Raw genomic sequence first — 18,561 nt, 5'->3', positions numbered from 1 at the left:
GCAGCTCTTTTTATTATAACACTGGACCCTGCCCTGCATCAGATGCTTGAACTTCAAAATACGCCTGCTTGCCCGATGGGTCCATTGAGCTGTGTCCAATACACAACCCCTGAGTATTAGTTTTCTATTGCTGCTGTATCAAACTACCAAACATTTATTGGCTAAAAATAACATGCAGGTATTTCTCACAATTCCATAGTGTGGTTCAGCTGGTTCTCTGCTCCGGCTTTCACAAGGCCAAGGCCAAACTGTCAGCACAGATGCATTCCTTTCTGGAGCTCTGGGGACAAATCTGCTTCCAAGCTCCTTCATGTCACCGGGAAATTCAATTCCATGTGGTTGTAGGACTTTCCTTGATGGGTTATCAGCCAGGGGCCATTCTCAGCTTCAAGAAGCTGCCTGCATTGCCTGGCTCGTGGCCCCTTTCCTCCATCTTCGAAGCCAGCAACAGTGGTCAAGTTCATCTCAACCTGTAAATTTCTCTGACTTTCTCTTCCTCCTCCTCCTCTTTCTTATTCTACCACATCTCTCTGACTATTCTGCCTTCCTCTTCTGCTTTTAAGGATTCTTGTGATTACATTGGAGCCCTGGTGGCACAGTAGTTAAGAACTCAGCTACTAAAAAAAAGGTCGGCAGTTCAAGTCCATCAGCCACTCCAGGTTGGTTTTTTTACTCCTTGGGAACCCTCTGGGGCAGTTCTATTCTGTCCTATGGAGTCACTATGAGTCAGAATCGACTTGAAGGCAACAGGTTTGGTTTTTGGTAATTGTATTGGGTCCACCTGGATAATCCAGGCTACTCTCCTATTTTAAGGTCAGTTGACTGGTAACCTCAATGCCTTCACGGCAGTACCTAGTTAAGTGCCTGAGTGAGTAACTGGGGAACGGGCATCTGGGGTGCCATCTACAGTGCTAGCTGCACCTTAAAATCTGCAACAAAAGCCATACCAACACAGCAGATCAGGTGCTTGGCTCTAGCTGTTTTGTAGGGTTGGATAAGCTGGGAAGAAAAACATGAAAACAGACTTTTCAAAAAGAATGACCCACCTCCTTTCCTGAGAGACTAATCTCTGTTCCATACGGAGTTTTTAAACTATTTACCAGGGAAACTCCCTTGACTGTCCCCTTTTCCACTTTCTGCTCAGGAAAGCCCATAGCATTTTCAGGTAAGGCTTTTATCTATGAAGTTTGACTCCAGCTTTCAAACTGTCAGATAGCAGGGTCCAAACAGGGAAGAATCTTGGACAATCCTGGATTAATTCAAACAGGACCAGCATGGGCTGAGAAACTCCAGACTCAGGCCAGAATGCATTCACCAATTGGCAACCAGTTCTATTCTCATTGGCTTATTCCGACCCATTTCACGTAGAAAATTCTCATTTGGGGCTTCCATTCAATGGAAATACTTACACACAGGCCCAAAGGCCTATACACAAAATTGTTTACTACAGCAAAAAAAAAGAAAAAAAGCTAACATTCGAAATAGCCATCAACTGAGTGGTAAAGTAAACTTTGGCGCAGGCATTTCATGGAATTCTGTAGCTGTGAGAAAAGAATGAGGTAGATTCCTATGTGCTAACAATGGGAGGCCTACCAAGACATACAATTAAGTGAAAAGTGAAAATCACAGAAGGATATGTATACTATGACCTGATTTGTGTTACAAACGATGCATGTACATACATTTATAAATGCCTATGAAGGGCACACCTACCAATTATTTGCAGTGTACTGTTTCTGGGGAGAAGTGTGGAGTTCGGGGGCAGAGTGTGAACAGTGAAAGAGTGAAACCATTCAGGTTTTAAGTTGTATACTTCAGTACAGCTTCAATCTTTTATAATGAGAATTGAAGAACTAAAAAAAACCTCCAAGCTAAAAAACTTGGATAAAAATTATGTTGGACGTGCCACTGATGGGTAGAGGGCATGCAGAGCTTCTACAAATGGGACTGGAAAAATGAAACATGTGAAAATGTTTCAGAAATAAAAGCCTGCCAAAGTAAAAATGAACAACTTCTAAGCACTTTGAGAATGTCATGAGAGCCAAGCATAAAACAGGCTGGGCAACAGGCTGGCTAATTTGTCTCTAGTTTCTGGATGGCTGTGACCTTTCATAAACCTGGCACATAGTAGGTGCTCAATAAATACTGGAAGAATAAAAGAAATGGCACTATTGAACTTGGGAATGTATGGCATCTGCCTATTAAAATCATAGTTGGTACAGCATATTTTTACAAAAATAATGCACTCATTCTACATTTGTTTTCCAGCCATGCCCACCCTGCAAGGTATTTTCATAAATGCTGCTATGCCAATTTTTTTACATGTTGCTGTAAAAAAAAATTAGCATAGTTCACTTATGAAAATACCTCATGGGAAGAGGAGGGCGAGGTTAGCAAACAATTGTAGAAGGTACATGTTATTTGCACAAATATACGGTATGTCTATGTAAGATTTAACCCAACCTCAAGAATGTATGGACAAAAGAGAAATGGTTTCCAGTACAGAATACAGGCTAGAAAGATGTGGTATGCAGGCAGTCTTGTAGTACTTTAAAATAAAACAAACAAATAAACCTCTGAAAGACCAGATCCTGAAAACCAGACCCTAACCTTACGCAGCCCCTGGGCTAAAGCTCTCAGAGCGTGCTAGCCAGAGAGCAGCCAGTGAAGGAGGAAGGGACTCTGAGAAGGAGGAACAGGTCTGCAGCTCCACCTCTTCATCTGTGGAATTTGGGGGCTGGAAGAAAGGATCGCTAAGCTCCCTTCCAGCGCCAACCTTCTGGCATCTCTAAGTGGCAGCTCCGGTGGCCCAGGAGCCTCAAAGGAGCTGGAGTCAGTTCCTATAGCTTCAAAGGAACAGAGTCTTGGGTCTGCATGTCAAATGTCAGCGTAAACCTGAGCCCCGGCCCCCACCTCCTCAGCAGATCACCTGTCAAGGACTGAGCTACTAGAGGAGTCACGGTGGCCCCTTCATGTCAGAGAGCAGCCTGGAGAGGGAGGCAAACTGGCAAGAGGCCCTTCCTAGGGCCCTCCAGATAAAACTGCATTGTTCCTAGCTCTTTCAAAGCCTGTTTGTTTTTTTACAGCCATAACTCCACTCTGGATGCACCAATATTAAATACGTGGCTAAGTAGAGAAATACATAAAGCAAACATGGGCACCACACTGGCCTTAGAACTCTTAAGCCTGGGAACGCAAGGAACCTCATTTCTGGAGATACATGCATGGTTTTTGCTGCTGCTGGTTCCTTTCTGCCTATAACTGAGCTGCGTTTTGCAGTGTGGCTGTCCCATAAGCCTGGAGCTTGTGTCTAAGCTATACCAGACGCTCATCCGCTAACTCTGCCGTGTGCTTTCATCAAATTCTATGTTTTTGTGAACAAAGCGTGGTCCACACGCTAGCAGCATCCGCATTGCCTGGGAACAGGGTTGCCAGACGAAATATGAAATACGTAGAACATTCAAGTTTAACTGAGCATCCAGGCTCCACCTGCCCCCACCCAAACCTAGCAACTCTACCTGGAAGCCTGTTAGAAATGCAGAATCTCAGACCCCACCAGACCCGCAGAATCAGAGCCTGTGTTTAACAAGGTTCCACCTGGTTGTAAAACCCAACAGGCTCTAGTCTCCTTGGCTCCTGAGAGTTTAACCTTTTCCTTTCAGGTTCTGCCGGCAAATTCTGATCTGACGTTTGCACCAGATGAAAAAGCAATCCATCAACAAGGACGGTTTATATGCTTCCACCAGCAGAGAGTTTTGTAATGTATTTCATTCACAAATGCCTGCATTTTTCAACCTGGGCAAAGGGATGCCACCACCGGTCCTGCGAGAGCCCTCATCACAGGAGGGAAGTCCCCAGGCTGTGTTAATTGCTTGCTGGTTGGTGGGGAGGAGGGACGGGGTTACCATCTCTCCTTTGATCAGGAGGGAGAAGTAATGGTTTTACTTACATCCTGCTTCGTCTCTGTACAGGCCAAGAGCCAGGGATCCATTTCAGGCTCTCTTTCTTCCTAGTATTCTATTACTGCCTGCACGCTGCGGCCCAGGGCTTGGCGGGGAAAGCCCAGCACTCTTTGTGGCACACCCACATGACAGACTTCAAATGGAAACAATATTTAAGTTAAACCTGGAAGATCAAGTTTGCTCAAATCTTGCAACACACGAAGCTTTTGAAAACTTCAGCAGCAGCAGATCCCTGTATGATGGGGCGAGGCAGGCAGTGACGGAAAAACGAGGCCCTGAGAACACAGTGCCCACGTGGGAGACCGCATCTTGCTCTCTTCCCTAGAAATAATGAAGATAATAACAATGCGGAAACCCTGGTGGCGTAGTGGTTAAGAGCTATGGCTGCTAACCAAAAGGTCAGCAGTTTGAACCCACCAGGTGCTCCTTGGAAACTCTATGGAGCAGTTCTCTCTGTCCTATAGGGTTGCTATGAGTCGGAATCGACTCGACAGCAACGGGTAATAACAATGCAGCCAGAGCCTTGAGAGTTTCAAGGTGTCTGCAGCCACACACTTCTTCAACCCACACAGTATTCTGGGAGGAGAAGGAAGGGATAGAAGGTTGTAATCATTACACCCCTCCACGGCAGAGAAGGTGCAACAAAGAAAAAAAAAAAATTTTTTTTAAGTAAAAAAAAATCAAGGTGTTTCCTTTGAGTGGCACATGTCCTGACTCCTGACACAGGGCTCTTTCCACAGCTGCCAGGGCTTCATTTATTTGTCCCAAGCTACTCAGACCTCAATAAATGCTCATGGAATTCGGAGCTGAGAGAAACCTTAAAAAGAATCATAGATAGGAGACGCTGAGCTGTTAGAAGTGATGGAAAAGCTCGGGAACGGTTAATGGTGATGGTTAAACAATAACCAAAAGAAATAAAGAACATTGCTGTCGAGTTGATTTCGACTCCTAGGAACCCCCCCTCTAAGACAGAGTAGAGCTGCCCCGTAGGGTTTCCAAGGCTAGAAAGCTTTATGGGAGCATCTTTCAGTTGGCAGCCCAGCGCTTAACCACTGTGCCACCAGAGCTCATTTGATAAACAGGGCTCAGGGACATAACTAACGTCACTGAGCTGTACATGTAAATATTTTAGAAATGGTTAACGTTTTGTTACCTATGTATTTATCACAATTAAAAAAAAAGAAAAAAGTTCATAGAATGTCAAGGTGGGAGATGACTAAACAGGGCCCTGCCGCACTTATCTGCCTCCTCTTGGCGCTAACAGCGAGTGAGGACTTACAGGAAGCAGGCGCTGGGCAGAGGGCTCTGTGAGCGTCATTGTGTAGCCTCCTCATGTGGACTCTGCCAGGCATGGGCAGAAGTGAGGAAGCTGAGGCTCACGAGGCTGAGCTGCCCCGTAAAAGTCACACACCTGGAGGGTGGCTGAGCTGGATTTACCCCTGCGCATCGCTGGGTTCTACTCATTGACTATAACTCCACATCTCAGTGTGGCTGAGTCACTCGCCTACCTGCCCTTTAGTTCCTTGGGATGTCATCTCTCTCTGACTTCAGCACCGGTGTGCTGGCCACACCACATGACCCTCTGCTTTCCACGTCAGCCAGCCAACTTGCCCATGCTAACCTGTTTCGACATCCACTCGATGGCAATATAGATTATGCAGCACTAGTCTGCCCTGGGCGAGATTGCACAGTCCTTCAAGTTAGGCCTGGGTTTCAATTTGTCTTCTCATCAGCTCTTTATGTTGACAGATGACAGTATACCTTAGTTGAGTAAACTTACTCAACAAGAACAGGACCTTATCTACCTAGTTTTTGTTGATTTGCACATAGTAGGCACTCAACAGGTAAGCTGGTGGCACAGCGGTTAAGAGCTTGACTGCTAACCAAAAGGTTGGCAGTTCCTATCCACCAGCCACTCCTTCAGAAACCCTCTGGGGCAGTTCTACTCTGGCCTATAGGGTCGCTATGAGTTGGAATCGACTCGATGGCAATGGGTTAGGCACGCGGTAAACAATTGGTGAAGTAATTGCTAAACGGTGAGTGGGAATTAAGTGCTACACAATGTGGTATGCAGCTTTCTCCCTCCTGGTGTCTTCTTTCATTTCTTTTCAAATAATCTGAATGATTTGTAGGCAAGAGCACGAAAGCTGAGTTTTTAATCTCACCGACAAAGAACCTTCCAAACAGAAGGCATTCATTGGCCTTGGCTGTTAGCATTTGCGGTGTAATTACATTTTTCACCCTAAAATTTCCCAGTGAGATTAAGAGTTATGCACAAAGTCTCCTCAACCCTCTGCTCCGAAGTCTGCACAAGGAGCCCTGCCCGCTTTTCATGTGATTTCTGAAAGATGCCAGCTGCTGGCAACCAGGAAACACGAAACGCAAAGGACTCGTAATCTCCTGGAGTACACCCGGCTTGCACAACGCCTCGCGAGCCTCTCTAAGAATATGCCAAAACCTGCAAGCGTGTACACGCTCTTCTGCAGGCAAAGAAGATGCAACATTGCCTTTCTCAACAAGCTGCTTCCAATATTTCCTTTATCTCTCTTGGATCGGCCAAGATAAGAGAATACAGACATCTAGAGAAAAGGCAGCTTAGCATTTTTGTAATTTCGCTTGCTTTGTGGACTCTGTCAGAGTTTCTAATGACTCCAAAACATGGTGATATTTCTTGTAAGGGCTGAAAAGTTTTAAGCTTCTTCATGTACCTAATTTCAACTGGTTATTTACTGGGCTAGTTTACTGGGGCTATGTGTTGAGGGCTTTTGAGTTTGCAGGGAATTTTTTGTTCCTAGACCATTACCATTTGCTTGATCTAGAAGAGTTACAGCCAGCCCATTCCAGGCAGGGGGCTTTTGGTCTGACGCACGAAGATCCTCAGGGAAATGATTCCATTTGTTCCTCTGGTAATGGGCGCCAATGGAAAGCAGTCATGGTGGGTAGACTGGCAGTCAGTGCTCAAAATGATTCAGGAAACATCAACTGAATACATATTTAGATGGTACTTGATAAATTATTACCAAAATACTGACACTGGAAGACTGGGGGGTGGGGGGGGGGGGCGAGGTGATCAATGTAATAGGTATCAGAAGAGATGGCAGTGGAGAGGGAAATAAAAACAAGAGCCACATTTATTGAGTGCTCACTGTGTACCAGCACCAGCCTAGTGTTTAGCATCATTACTTCATTTGATCTTCCCAAGAACCCCGTGAGGGAGGTAACAGTCGTAGATGAGAACACTGAGGTGCAGAGAAATTCAGTAATGTACCCAAGGTGACATAGCTAGTAAGGGGTGAAGCTGGGGTGCTGAGCCCCTACCGTGAGCTCCAACAGGCAGAATGGACATTTTATTCATGCAAAAGGGAAGAAAGAAGGAGAGGAGAAAGAAGAGGTGAAAGGAGGAGTAAGGAGAAGGAAGAAGTGGCCAAGGGAGAAAAATCCTGAGGTGAAGAGGAGGAAAAGAGAGACCCTTTTGGCTGTCTTTGTGATTCCTGGAAAAACAGGCCTGTCTTTCCTTTGCATGGAGGGGGTGAGGAGCTTGAAGATGGAAAAAAAGAGACCTAAAAGGGTCACTGTGGGGAATATCAGCTGCCATTGAGTGGATTCTGACTCATGGTGACTCCATGTCTGTCAGGGTAGAACTGTGCTCCATAGGGTTCTCAGTGCCTGAATTTTTGGAAGGAGATCACCAGGTCTTTCTTCCGAGGCACCTCCAGGTAGGTATTGCCCAGGGACTCCTATAATGGGTCAATATAGGGAATCAAAAGTTCTAACTGTGCAGCTTTGGAATCAGACACACTTGGTCTGAATCCCAGTTCTGACATTTTTGGGGATGGGATTTCCCCTCTCTGTGCCTCAGTTTCCTCATCTGGAAAATGGGGATAACAGTAGTAACAACCGCATAGGGGAGATATGAGGATTGAACAGGATGATAGATATGAAAGCACTTAGGCCAGAGGCTGGCAAACTACAGCCCACAGGCTACATATGGTCCACCTCCTATGGCTTGTAAACTAAAACTGGCTCTTACATTTTTTAACAGTTGAAAAAATCAAAAGAAGAATAATATTTCATGGTATATGAAAATTGTATGAAATTCAAACACAGCCATGCTCATTCATTTCCATATTGTCTATGGCTGTTTTTGCACTGCAGCTGTGGAGGCGGGCAAGTCCCAAATCTGTGGGTCAGGCTAGAGGCTTCTCCTGACCCACGTGGCTTCAGGGGCTTGATGAACCCAAAACTGGCAGGTCAGATGGCAGGCTACTGGCTCACATTCCAAGAAGCAGAGGTCAGCGGATGATGGTTCGACACAGGATTGAGAGAGGGTGAGCTCTGCCAGAACATCTATATATATTACACGTAGGCCACACCCCCAAGAAAACTCCCCTTTCAACTGATTGGCTGATCACATCAGACTACAGAATGGAGGCTGATTACATAATATCTACCAAACCACTGGGAATCATGGCTTAGCCAAGTTGACACATAACTGTCACAGATCCCATGTGGCACTCTATTCCTCTGCATTGCTGCTCAGAGTACTACAAATCACAGTGATGCAAGTATAACTTGACGGTGTTTCTAATGCCACATGTACGCAAATGTCTGAAAAAGACATTTTCAAAGATGAAATACATAAAATCTCATTACAGATTAACATTTGCAATAGATTTTTAAAAATAATATTGTGTTTTAGGTGAAAGTTTACACAGCAAATTAGGTTCCCTTTTTACAATTTTTATACAAATCGTTCTGTGCTATTGGTTACAATTTTCACAATGTGTCAACATTCTTATTATTTCCATTCTGTTTGTTCTACTTCCATTGATCTAGCTTCCCTTCCCCTCCTTGCCTTCTCATCTTGCTTTCAGGAAATGCTGACCATTTGGTCTCCTGCAGTTAATTGTTTAAGGCAGCAGTTATTCGCAGGTGGTATTGTTTGTTTTATAAGCCCATCTATTATTTGGCTGAAAGGTGAACTACTGAAATAGTCCCAAATCCATGTTCAAAGGTTATCTTAGGCCGAGAGTCTCAGGGGTTCCGCTAGTCTCTGTCTGTCCAGTAAGTCTGGCCGTTTTTAGGAATTTGAGTTTTGTTCTACACTTTTCTCCCATTCTGTCAGGGACCTTCTATCGTGTCCCTGGTCAGAGTGGTCAGTAGTGGTGGCTGGGTACCATCTAGTTCTTCTGTTCTCAGGTTAGAGAAGGCTGTGATTCCTTGGGGCTGTTAGTCCTGGGGGCTGCAATAGATTTTGATGACAGAAAATGATAAGTTTGAACCCCAATTAAGCAGGATGTTCTCCCTCCCCCCCAAAAAAGAATCCCATTCTTCTCATTGGTAGACCTGTATTGCAAAGAATTGCACTATTATATTTTGAATTTCATCAATAAAAATTTCATAAAAATTTGTTTTCTCTTTTGCTATATAAATACCTACTTAATATACCGAGCTTGTCTCTTGTCTTCCAAAAATCTAAACTATTTGCCACCTGGCTACTCACAGGAAGAGTTTGCTGAGCCCTGACTCAGGGCCACGTATAGCATGTAGCAAACGGCATAGGAAAGGACATGCTGGCTCTCACCTTCACCAACGTCATTGCCCCTGCACCATTGCCATCACAAAGACAACTTGGGAAAAGGACCCCTACTCCTCTCTATACTTCTGTCTTATTGGACACTGAATATATAAAAAAAAAAATTTTTTTTTTTTTTTTTTATGTCCATCATATTCCAGGTTAGTCCTGGGCAAGGCACAGTTTCCCAAAGTAGTAAGGAAAATAAAAGCCTAATGATGGTGCTGGGCCTTCCTCTTTATAGGCCCACCGGTCCTTTTTGGCATGGGGTGTTCTGACGTGCTTTTAGTTAACCTCCTCAAGTGCTGGTTGTAGCTCCACCTGCTTGGGCACATGGCCCGTCCTGAAGACCAAAGAGAAGGCAGACTGCAGCAAAGCTGTCCTCAAACGTATATTCTGCGTACTCTAATTCTGTGTGAGGGTCTAGGGCAAAAAAGAATCCATGAGCAATATCCTTGGAAACCCCAATCTTTCTCTTGGGATATGACACCTGGCCTGAGGACAATGGCCGATCAAAGGCTCTGAGAAAGTCTGTGATAAACATGCCTATTTAATTTTGTTTACCCCAATTTTGCTTAGACTTATCTGAGCACAGAATGCTTCCGTTATTATTTTTTGCCCAGGGCTGTAGAGATAGGATACTGGTGAACTAGGACATGCATTTCAAACATCTCTTGATCAACTGCTTCTTCCTTTGCAGAAGTAATTCCCTAGGGTGTTCCTCAGAGTACCTTTGGTGCACTGGCACTGGATATGAAGAGATGCTATTAAAAACAAAGAAAGAAATTAAAGCATTCTGTGGTCAAATAAGTCTGAGCAGAAATGGGTTAAAGGGAAGCAACTTAGCTTTTTGTTCTTAACACAGCCTTGGTGACAGGCCTCACAGAGCTATGGGAGATCAAATGAAAATTGGGGACATAGGACATTTTCTCTAAACTGCAAAGGGAGCTACGTGAGACCGAAGTGAGAGAAGTAGCAATGCCAGCTCTGAGAACTTTAAAGACGTTTCCTAGTGATGAGAGGGTGAGGCAGACAGCCTGTGGTGGAAGGCCTCCCTGAGCTGCCCCGCCATCACTGTTGTTTGGATGGAGGACAGTGCTCTTGGAGGGATCAAAGGAGAAAGCCCGTCCTTCCCTGTCCCCAGGCCCTACTCAGGGGGCGAGGTGCACTATGGAAAGACAGGGGGCTACATAAAGCTCCCAGCAGCCTGCAGGGGGGGGATCCCAGGCCTTGACTTGACCTAGGCACCTGCACTTGCTCACGAAGCGTGATAATGGCTTAGCAGCCTGGCCTCCACAAACGTTTCCCTGCGTTCGTCATTTTTAAAAATAATAACACCGAGAAAATTCATCTGGCGCGTCTCAGCTTGCACCCTCACACACAGTTGCTGCCTTATCTGATATATCGGGTTTCGCCGAGTCCCCAGCCTGTTGTATAAGGAGGGATAAAGATTGCTCTTGGGCCCTGGAACACTTCCTCGTTCCCCCTGTCTCATTTCCACATTCCATGAGAGGGATGAACAGTTTTCTCTGTGGTCAATTGTGTTGAACGACTTGTGAGGCTGAATAGGCTTCAGATTAGCTGGTGGAAACCCTGTTGCTCCTACAAACCATTCCTTTTTCCAAAGAAAACAGGCTGGTCTCTAATTTCCTACCATGTCACCTGTCTGCAGACAAAGAGGAAGGAGAAGGATTTTCTCTAACATGATTTTCATCAGGCTCCCAAGGGTACAACACTGGTGCCAGGGGATACAAGTACAAAAATAAAAATAAAACCCTAAAACCAACCCACTACAACAGCAGCAAAAAGTCCAGCAAGCAGAATCTATTCACAACTCAGCGCCATGTGGCAATGGGGAGACGCCCTTTTTTAATCTCAAAGGGGTTTTTTGTTTTGTTTCATTGTTACTGTTTTTTTTTTTTTTGTAGAAGGATTTGTACAGAAAAGCTCCTCTCAAATAATGCAGTTACATCAGAGATCAAGGTGTGCTGAAAGAAGAAAGGACACTGGAGGGTCATCAGGGCTGCTAATTCCACCACACGCTGACTCCAGGCAACCAGAGGCATCTGGGCTCCCTCAGCTGACATCTGAGTGCAGAACAGTGAAGCCTCAAACCGCTGCCAAGAGGAACCCACTCAGCGGCGTTAGGACAGTGCCCTACATATGCCCATTAAATTCCACTCCCCACCCCAAGCTCTGGTGTGCTGCCCCCAGCCTGCCGCGGCTCCCCCAAATGCCTGATGTGGAGCAGAAATCAAAATAAACAGAAGTCAATTTATCCACATGGAAAGACAACCATGCGACACTGAGTAAACAACCACAATAGCCTTGCTGTTAGCTGTTGTTGGAAACCCTGGTGGCGTAGTGGTTCAGCGCTACCGCTGCTAACCAAAAGGTCGGCATTTCGAATCTGCCAGGCGCTCCTCGGAAACTCTACCAGGCAGTTCTACGCTGTCCTACAGGGTCGCTAGGAGTCGGAATTGACTTGACGGCAGTGGGTTTGTTTGTTTTTAGCTGTTGTCAGGTTAGCCACAGACTCATGGCGACCCCAAGCACGACGGAATGAAGTACTGCGTGGTCCTGCACCATCCTCATGATCGGCTGCAGATTGAAGTGTTGTGACCACAGGGCTTTCAGTGGCTGGTTTTCTGAAGTAGATCCTCAGGCCTTTCTTCTCAGTCCATCCTAGTCTGGGAGCGCCACTGCTGAAACCTGCTCAGCAGCTCAGCAACACGCAAGCCTCTACTGAAGACCAGTGGTGGCTGCACTTGTGATGCACTGGCTGGGATGGAACCCAGGTCTCGCACGTGGATGGTGGGAATTATACCAGTGAATCACCACTGCTCCCTAATAATAGCCTCGGCTACCCTGAAGGACTTAACCAGCACTTTAAGGTGCTGGAGCTAGTATTTGAACTTCATCTGGGCAAATGTAGAGCCTGGGTACTTACTGGCCACTCTGTACCAAAGATGATGCAAAGTTGGATGCAGCTTCCCCCAATTTTATACTTATATGACCCTATCTATCCTGGAAAAATCTACCAGGATCAATGCGGAAAGGTTTAAAACGGCACTCTCTGTTGTTGTTAGGTACCATTTAGTCGGTTCCGACTCATAGCGACCCTGTGTACAACAGAACGAAGCGCTGCCCGGTCCTGCGCCATTCTCATAATCGTTGTTACGCTTGAGCCCATTGTTGCAGCCACTGTATCAGTGCACCTCATCAAGGGTCTTCCTCTTTTCCGCTGACCCTGTACTTTGCCAAGCATGATGTCCTTCTCCAGGGACTGATCCCTCCTGACAACATGTCCAAAGTATGTAAGACGCAGTCTTGCCATCCTTGCCTCTAAGGAGCATCCATCCTGGTTGCACTTCTTCCAAGACGGATTTGTTCATTCTTTTGGCAGTCCATGGTGTATTCAATATTCTTCGCCAACACCACAATTCACAGTTTTCTTTGGTCTTCCTTATTCATTGTCCAGCTTTTGCATGCATATGATGCTTCAGTTAGACACACCTTAGTTTTCAAGGTGACATCTTTGCTTTTAAACACTTTAAGTGGTCTTTTGCAGCAGACTTGCCCAGTGCAATGAGTCTTTTGATTTCATGACTGCTGCTTCCACGGGTGTTGATTGTAGATCCAAGTAAAATGAAATCCTTGACAACTTCAATCCGCACTCTTGGGGAGTGAGGATCTTAAGAAAACTTTTTGCTGATTCCTTATTAAACTTTCTAAGTTTTCTACAACTAGCATGAAAAGTAATGGGGAGAGGGTGGCAATAAGAAGCTTAGGTTTCCTAGTGAAAGAGAGCTTTGTGATTTTTACTTCAGAGCTTCAGCTTGCTTTCTCCTATGATGGGCAAAGTTAAAATGTATAACAAAGGACCTTCAGCCACATATAGACATTTGGCTTTTTGTTCTGGGTCTAACAGGTTTAAACCAGAAACGATCTTCACACAACGCAGTTTTTTTTTCTTCTCCATCCTCCCGGGAGCGCTGCTCTACCACCGCTCACGCTCACACTCACAGTGACTGAGGCACTGAGGAAATGGTTGAGAACAGGACTGCTCCTAAGCTGTCCATGCCACAGCTGGCATAGGCTTAACAGGACAGACCCGACTTATTGGGTGCACAGTAGGGCCTCAAACAAGCAAGACTGGCCCTCAGTCTCCAGGGAGCTTTATGAAGGCTGAAAGGAATGGCTGGGCACCTCTTCAGGCTGAGTATCTCAGGGATCTTTTCACCATGGGGACATCTCTGTGAGCCAGGAAGGCAAGCTTGGCCCAATGCTTATGAGGACAGGACCTGCTGAGACAGTTGGAGGCCTGACACCCAGACCCACCTCCAACCAGGATTGAATGATTTAACACATGAGCTGCTTAGCCTCAGGCCTGGCATAATGGAAGTTCTTGGTCATGCTGTTGTTCTTGGCATCCACATTGCATATTCTAGAAAACAAAGTTGGAGGGACTATAAACTCCCATCCTGAAGTTTCTGATGGACACATTCAGGGGGAAGGTACCTTGTGGTCACCCAAGCAACATGAGGACCACAGTGCTTGCTTCATGGGACCGCCTGGTAGCTACTGGAGGGCGGGGGGGATAGCCATTTTCTAGCAGGGGTCACGTTACCTGCATGATGGGGGAGGTCAGAGGGTAGAGTTAAGACACATCTGGGTGTGGCCACTGGCCCTCAGCCAAGTGACGTCTCAGTGGTAGGAAAAAAATATAGCCATTTTAACTGATACATCCAGTGGTAGCCATTAACATATGCTGTCATTTTGGATAAGGAACCCTCGTGGTTCAATGGTCAAAGCACTCAGGTGCTAACCGAAGGGTTGATGGTTTGAACTCACCAGTCATTCTGTGCCAGAAAAGACCTGGTGACCTGTTCCTGTAAAGACTGCAGCATATGAAACCCTATGGAGCAGGAAGAGGTCCTATAGGACCTGTATGAGTCAGAATTGACTTGACGGCACGCAACAGCCGTTTTGGACATTACTACCTGGTTTTTCCCTTTTGTTGTAGCCTTGGAGATAGTTGGAAGGAGATGGGGTTAGTGTTTTTTTCCTGAACCACTAAGAAAATTCTAACCTGGCCTCTTAAGTCGTCCCACCAATTGGGTGGCTCCCACAACAGACCTTTGAGAAGTATCTACAGTCAGTCTACAAGACTAGGAATGAGACCTACAAGTCTTCTCCAGTCCACGTTTACATATCCCAAAAGGAATTCCATGTACTCTCCCTGAAAACGCCATTCCGGCTGTACGTTCAAATGCTGATTGGTGCTGGGAGTTTTGGATCTACATCCAATGTTAAAAGATGTTCTTGTTCAGTGGCTGCTTTCTTTAAAAACCCTTCCCATCTTTTTGGCAGCTTGGGCGACCCTCTGGGAATGAGTGTGCGTAACACTGTAATGTGCCAAGTGTAAGTAAGACACGAGCTATGGCCAGGATTGCCACAAATAGTGGTGCCCGTCTCTCTGGCTCCTGCCAGCACCCAACAGTGCTACTGCCACCCCACTTCTCCCTGCTCTCGGCGAGGCTGACTCTTGGGCTGGATTTCCCACTGTCCCCTCAGCCTTTTTTTTTTTTTTTTAGTATTTATTCAGTTTTCCACACCCGTCCCCTCCACTGATATCTGTGTCTCAGATTGATTTTCACCAGATGTTCATGTCTGAACGTCTCCAAGCTTTGTTATTTTCCCTCCCTGTTCCTAACCTTCTTCGGGCCGTTTGTGTGATTTTTCTAACCTCGCCAGTTTTCCAACACCTTCCAAATGAGTGTCATCTGCGACTTTCCTTCCCATGTTCTTTTCTCCCCTTTACAGACCATTAATAAAGAGGTTAAACAAGGCCAGGCCAGCACCGCACTCCACAGCAAATGACAAGGGGGTGGGAGAGACCAGGGTGCTGCCTCCCACCAGCCCTGGCACAGGATGCAGCTAGTGTAATACAACAACGCTCCACTAGACGCCTGCTGCCTCTGGCCCACTGTCATCTATCACCACTGTTTACGATTTCTCAGCCAGATTCCAGGCCATGAGAGTGTGGCTGTCTCCAAGCCAACGTGCACTGCTGTGCCAGGTAACCCTTACGAGCTTCAGAAAAGCCCACAGAACTTATTTATTGCATGCGATTCTGCTTAAAAGACTCTATACAGCCCTTAAGCCCACTACCCTTCAGAGCAGGAAGAGGTGGACTGGGACCTTATTATCCCTTTTCTCTCTTCCAATTCATCAGCTCACCATTGCTTGTTAAATATTCATTGGCTTTCCCCCTCACTCACTAGATTTTTCTCTTACTTGAAGGAAACCCCTGCTAAAAACAGAGGCTAAGCCACACCCTTCAGCAATCAAATCCTTCTTGGTTGTACCAGGTGTCATTAAAAGCACAGGTAATTGACGAGAGTGTATTTTTCGGGCTAACATAATTTATGACCTGATAGAAAATGTGTAGGTGGCTTGGGTGTAGCCATGGTCATGGGAATAGGTTTCCTCTTTGGATTTTCTTTACATCTACCTGTTCTCTCATGCCCAGATTCTCCAGTTCCACTTTCCTCAGTTGGCAGGTGGAGTCTACTGTCCTGAGACCAGCAGTAATGATAATACAATACTAATATTCTAATATGCATTGAGCATTCAGAGCCCCTGGGTGGTACAAACAGTTAACGTACGTTGCTAATCAAAAGGTTGAAGGTTCAAGTTCACCCAGAGGTGCCTCTGAAGGAAGGCCTTCTGCTTATGAAAATTCAGTCACTGTGGAGCACAGTTCTACTTGGGCACACATGGGGTTACCATGAGTTGGAGTCAGCTCCTCACAACTAGTTAGAGTCACTGAGCACTCACCACGTGCCAGGAGTGGCTAGACACCTTCCTCCCTCATCTCCCCTCTCCTCATCATAGTCCTGTGAGGTCTGCACAACCTTCTCCAAAGGAGGAAATGGAGATAGAGAGAGGTAAAGTGACTTATCCAAGGTTACCCGGCCAGGTAGTGATAGAGCCAGGATCCAAACCCGGGCCCGTCTGAATCTGGAGACCACATTCTTAGCCGCCCTGCTACATTGCCACCCAGCCTCCCACAGATTAGTGCTTCTTGGCTTTTTCTAAGTCCCTGGCCCCTTTGAGTAGCTGTAGAGGGCCACAGATGCTCTCCCTGTGGATGTGCAGACACCCTCATATATCTATTAAGCACTTCAGGGAATTTGCAGACCCTCAGGGGCTCGTGGGACCACCATAAGAATCTGAGTACTACTCTAACTTCACTCAGGGTAGGAACTGTACTTTGTTCACTGCCTTGACTCCAGTGCTGTGAGTAATAAATATTTTTTGAATGAATTACCAACTGTAAGAACTATGGGTAGGTTATTCAAGCTGTAGCTCTGAACGGTAGTTTTACGAGCCTGAAAAGAAGATATAAATATACAGATAACTTCCAGATGAGCAGAAAAGCAGAAAAAGAAGGCAGTGAGGACAGAAATAAAGCCAAAAAACAACCCCCTTTGCCCAGGGATCATTTCTGCAATCAGAAATAGAGACATTGTCATGGCAGATCTGAAACGTCTGGTAGCTACTTCTGGCTACTTCTCATTTTAACCCCTGGAGACAGGCTACTCAAAGCTTCTTTTAGAGAAAATAATATACTCAGAATCTCAAGATGAGAAGCCAGTCATCATGAGCAGCCACTAGCTCATGAGGCACTCTTTAGTAGACAACATTCTAGATGCCTGGGAACCTCAGGGGGCACTGAGAAAGCTGGTGACACCTTCCTCCTCTCTCTAGGTCCTTCCAACCTCCTACAACAGACCTCTGTTTTTCTGCAGACACTAACCCCCATGTCTCTCTCTATTCAATGACTGCTGATTTTTCTTTGCAATTGTTGATGTTCAAGGTCTCTCATTTTCTTTGTGAGTCAGAGAAGCCTCATACTCTTGAAGTCGGACTTCAGCCATGCTCGACAGTCTGCACATCACGGCAGTAAGAGGCCAGAGATTCCCTTGCTGATATACAGGCAAATGGAAGAGAGCAGGTCAAATGGTAAACCTACCTTTGCCTTGGCCAGAACTGACCAAACATCTGGGGAAAATGAAATACTGGATTCCCTAACCCACCCACTCCTGCCCTCCAACCGTGGCCTGTCCCAGCCTCAACACTCAGTTGATCAAGTCAAAAACCTGGAGGCGTTCTCTATTTCTTCTTCTCTTGCCTCCCCATCCAAGTCCTACTGGCTTCATTTCCTAGTTATAGCTCTAATTTATCCTCCTGTCTGCATTTTCACCACCACTGCCCTGGGTCAGGCTGCCACTGATCCTCTCACAACTGATGGAAGAGTCCCTGCTGCTGGTCTTTCTGCTATGACAATTCATCCTCTATACAGCAGCCAAGGTTGTCCTACAACATAAATCGAATTATGTCACATCCCTGTTTAAGATCCTCCAACGTTGGCTCATTTTTCAGCAGCTAAAATCCAAGCTCTCTGCATTGGCCTAAAAGGTCCTATATGAACTGGCCCCTTCCCACTTCTCCATCTTCACCTCACTGATGTGTGCTCTACCCAGAGTTATGGTCTTTAAGCTCCTTGAATCCATAAAGCTCTTTCCTACCTCCAGCCCTCTGCAAACCTGCCTGGAACCATCTCCCCAACATACACCCTGGTACAGACACCTTCAGACTCTCCCCTTTCAGGCTCAGCTTAAAATCCATTTCCCTGGAAGGATGCTCACTGAACATCCTTTCTAAATAGGTCCCTCTTTGTTAATATCAGTATCTTCTTTGTTTCCATCCAAGCAATGAACAAAATGTAGAAGGTTTTTATTCATTTGTTCATGTCTGGTCTGTTTCTCTCAACGAGATCATCAGATCCACATGGCAGCAGCTACATCTATCATTCTCATTATTGTTTCCCCAGCATCTAACCCAGAATGTTCCATTTGATGAAAGAATAGATGAATGAATGAATGAAGGGAATAAATAAGGAGGGAAGGTGGTTGGAAGGAAGGGAGGGAGAAAGGGAGCCAAGGAGAGAGGGAG

The sequence above is a fragment of the Loxodonta africana genome, chromosome 22 (genome assembly GCF_030014295.1).
Source record: "Loxodonta africana isolate mLoxAfr1 chromosome 22, mLoxAfr1.hap2, whole genome shotgun sequence".
NCBI classification, from domain to species: Eukaryota; Metazoa; Chordata; class Mammalia; order Proboscidea; family Elephantidae; genus Loxodonta; species Loxodonta africana.
The sequence above is the reverse complement of the archived record's forward strand: the minus strand, read 5'-3'. Positions refer to the sequence as shown.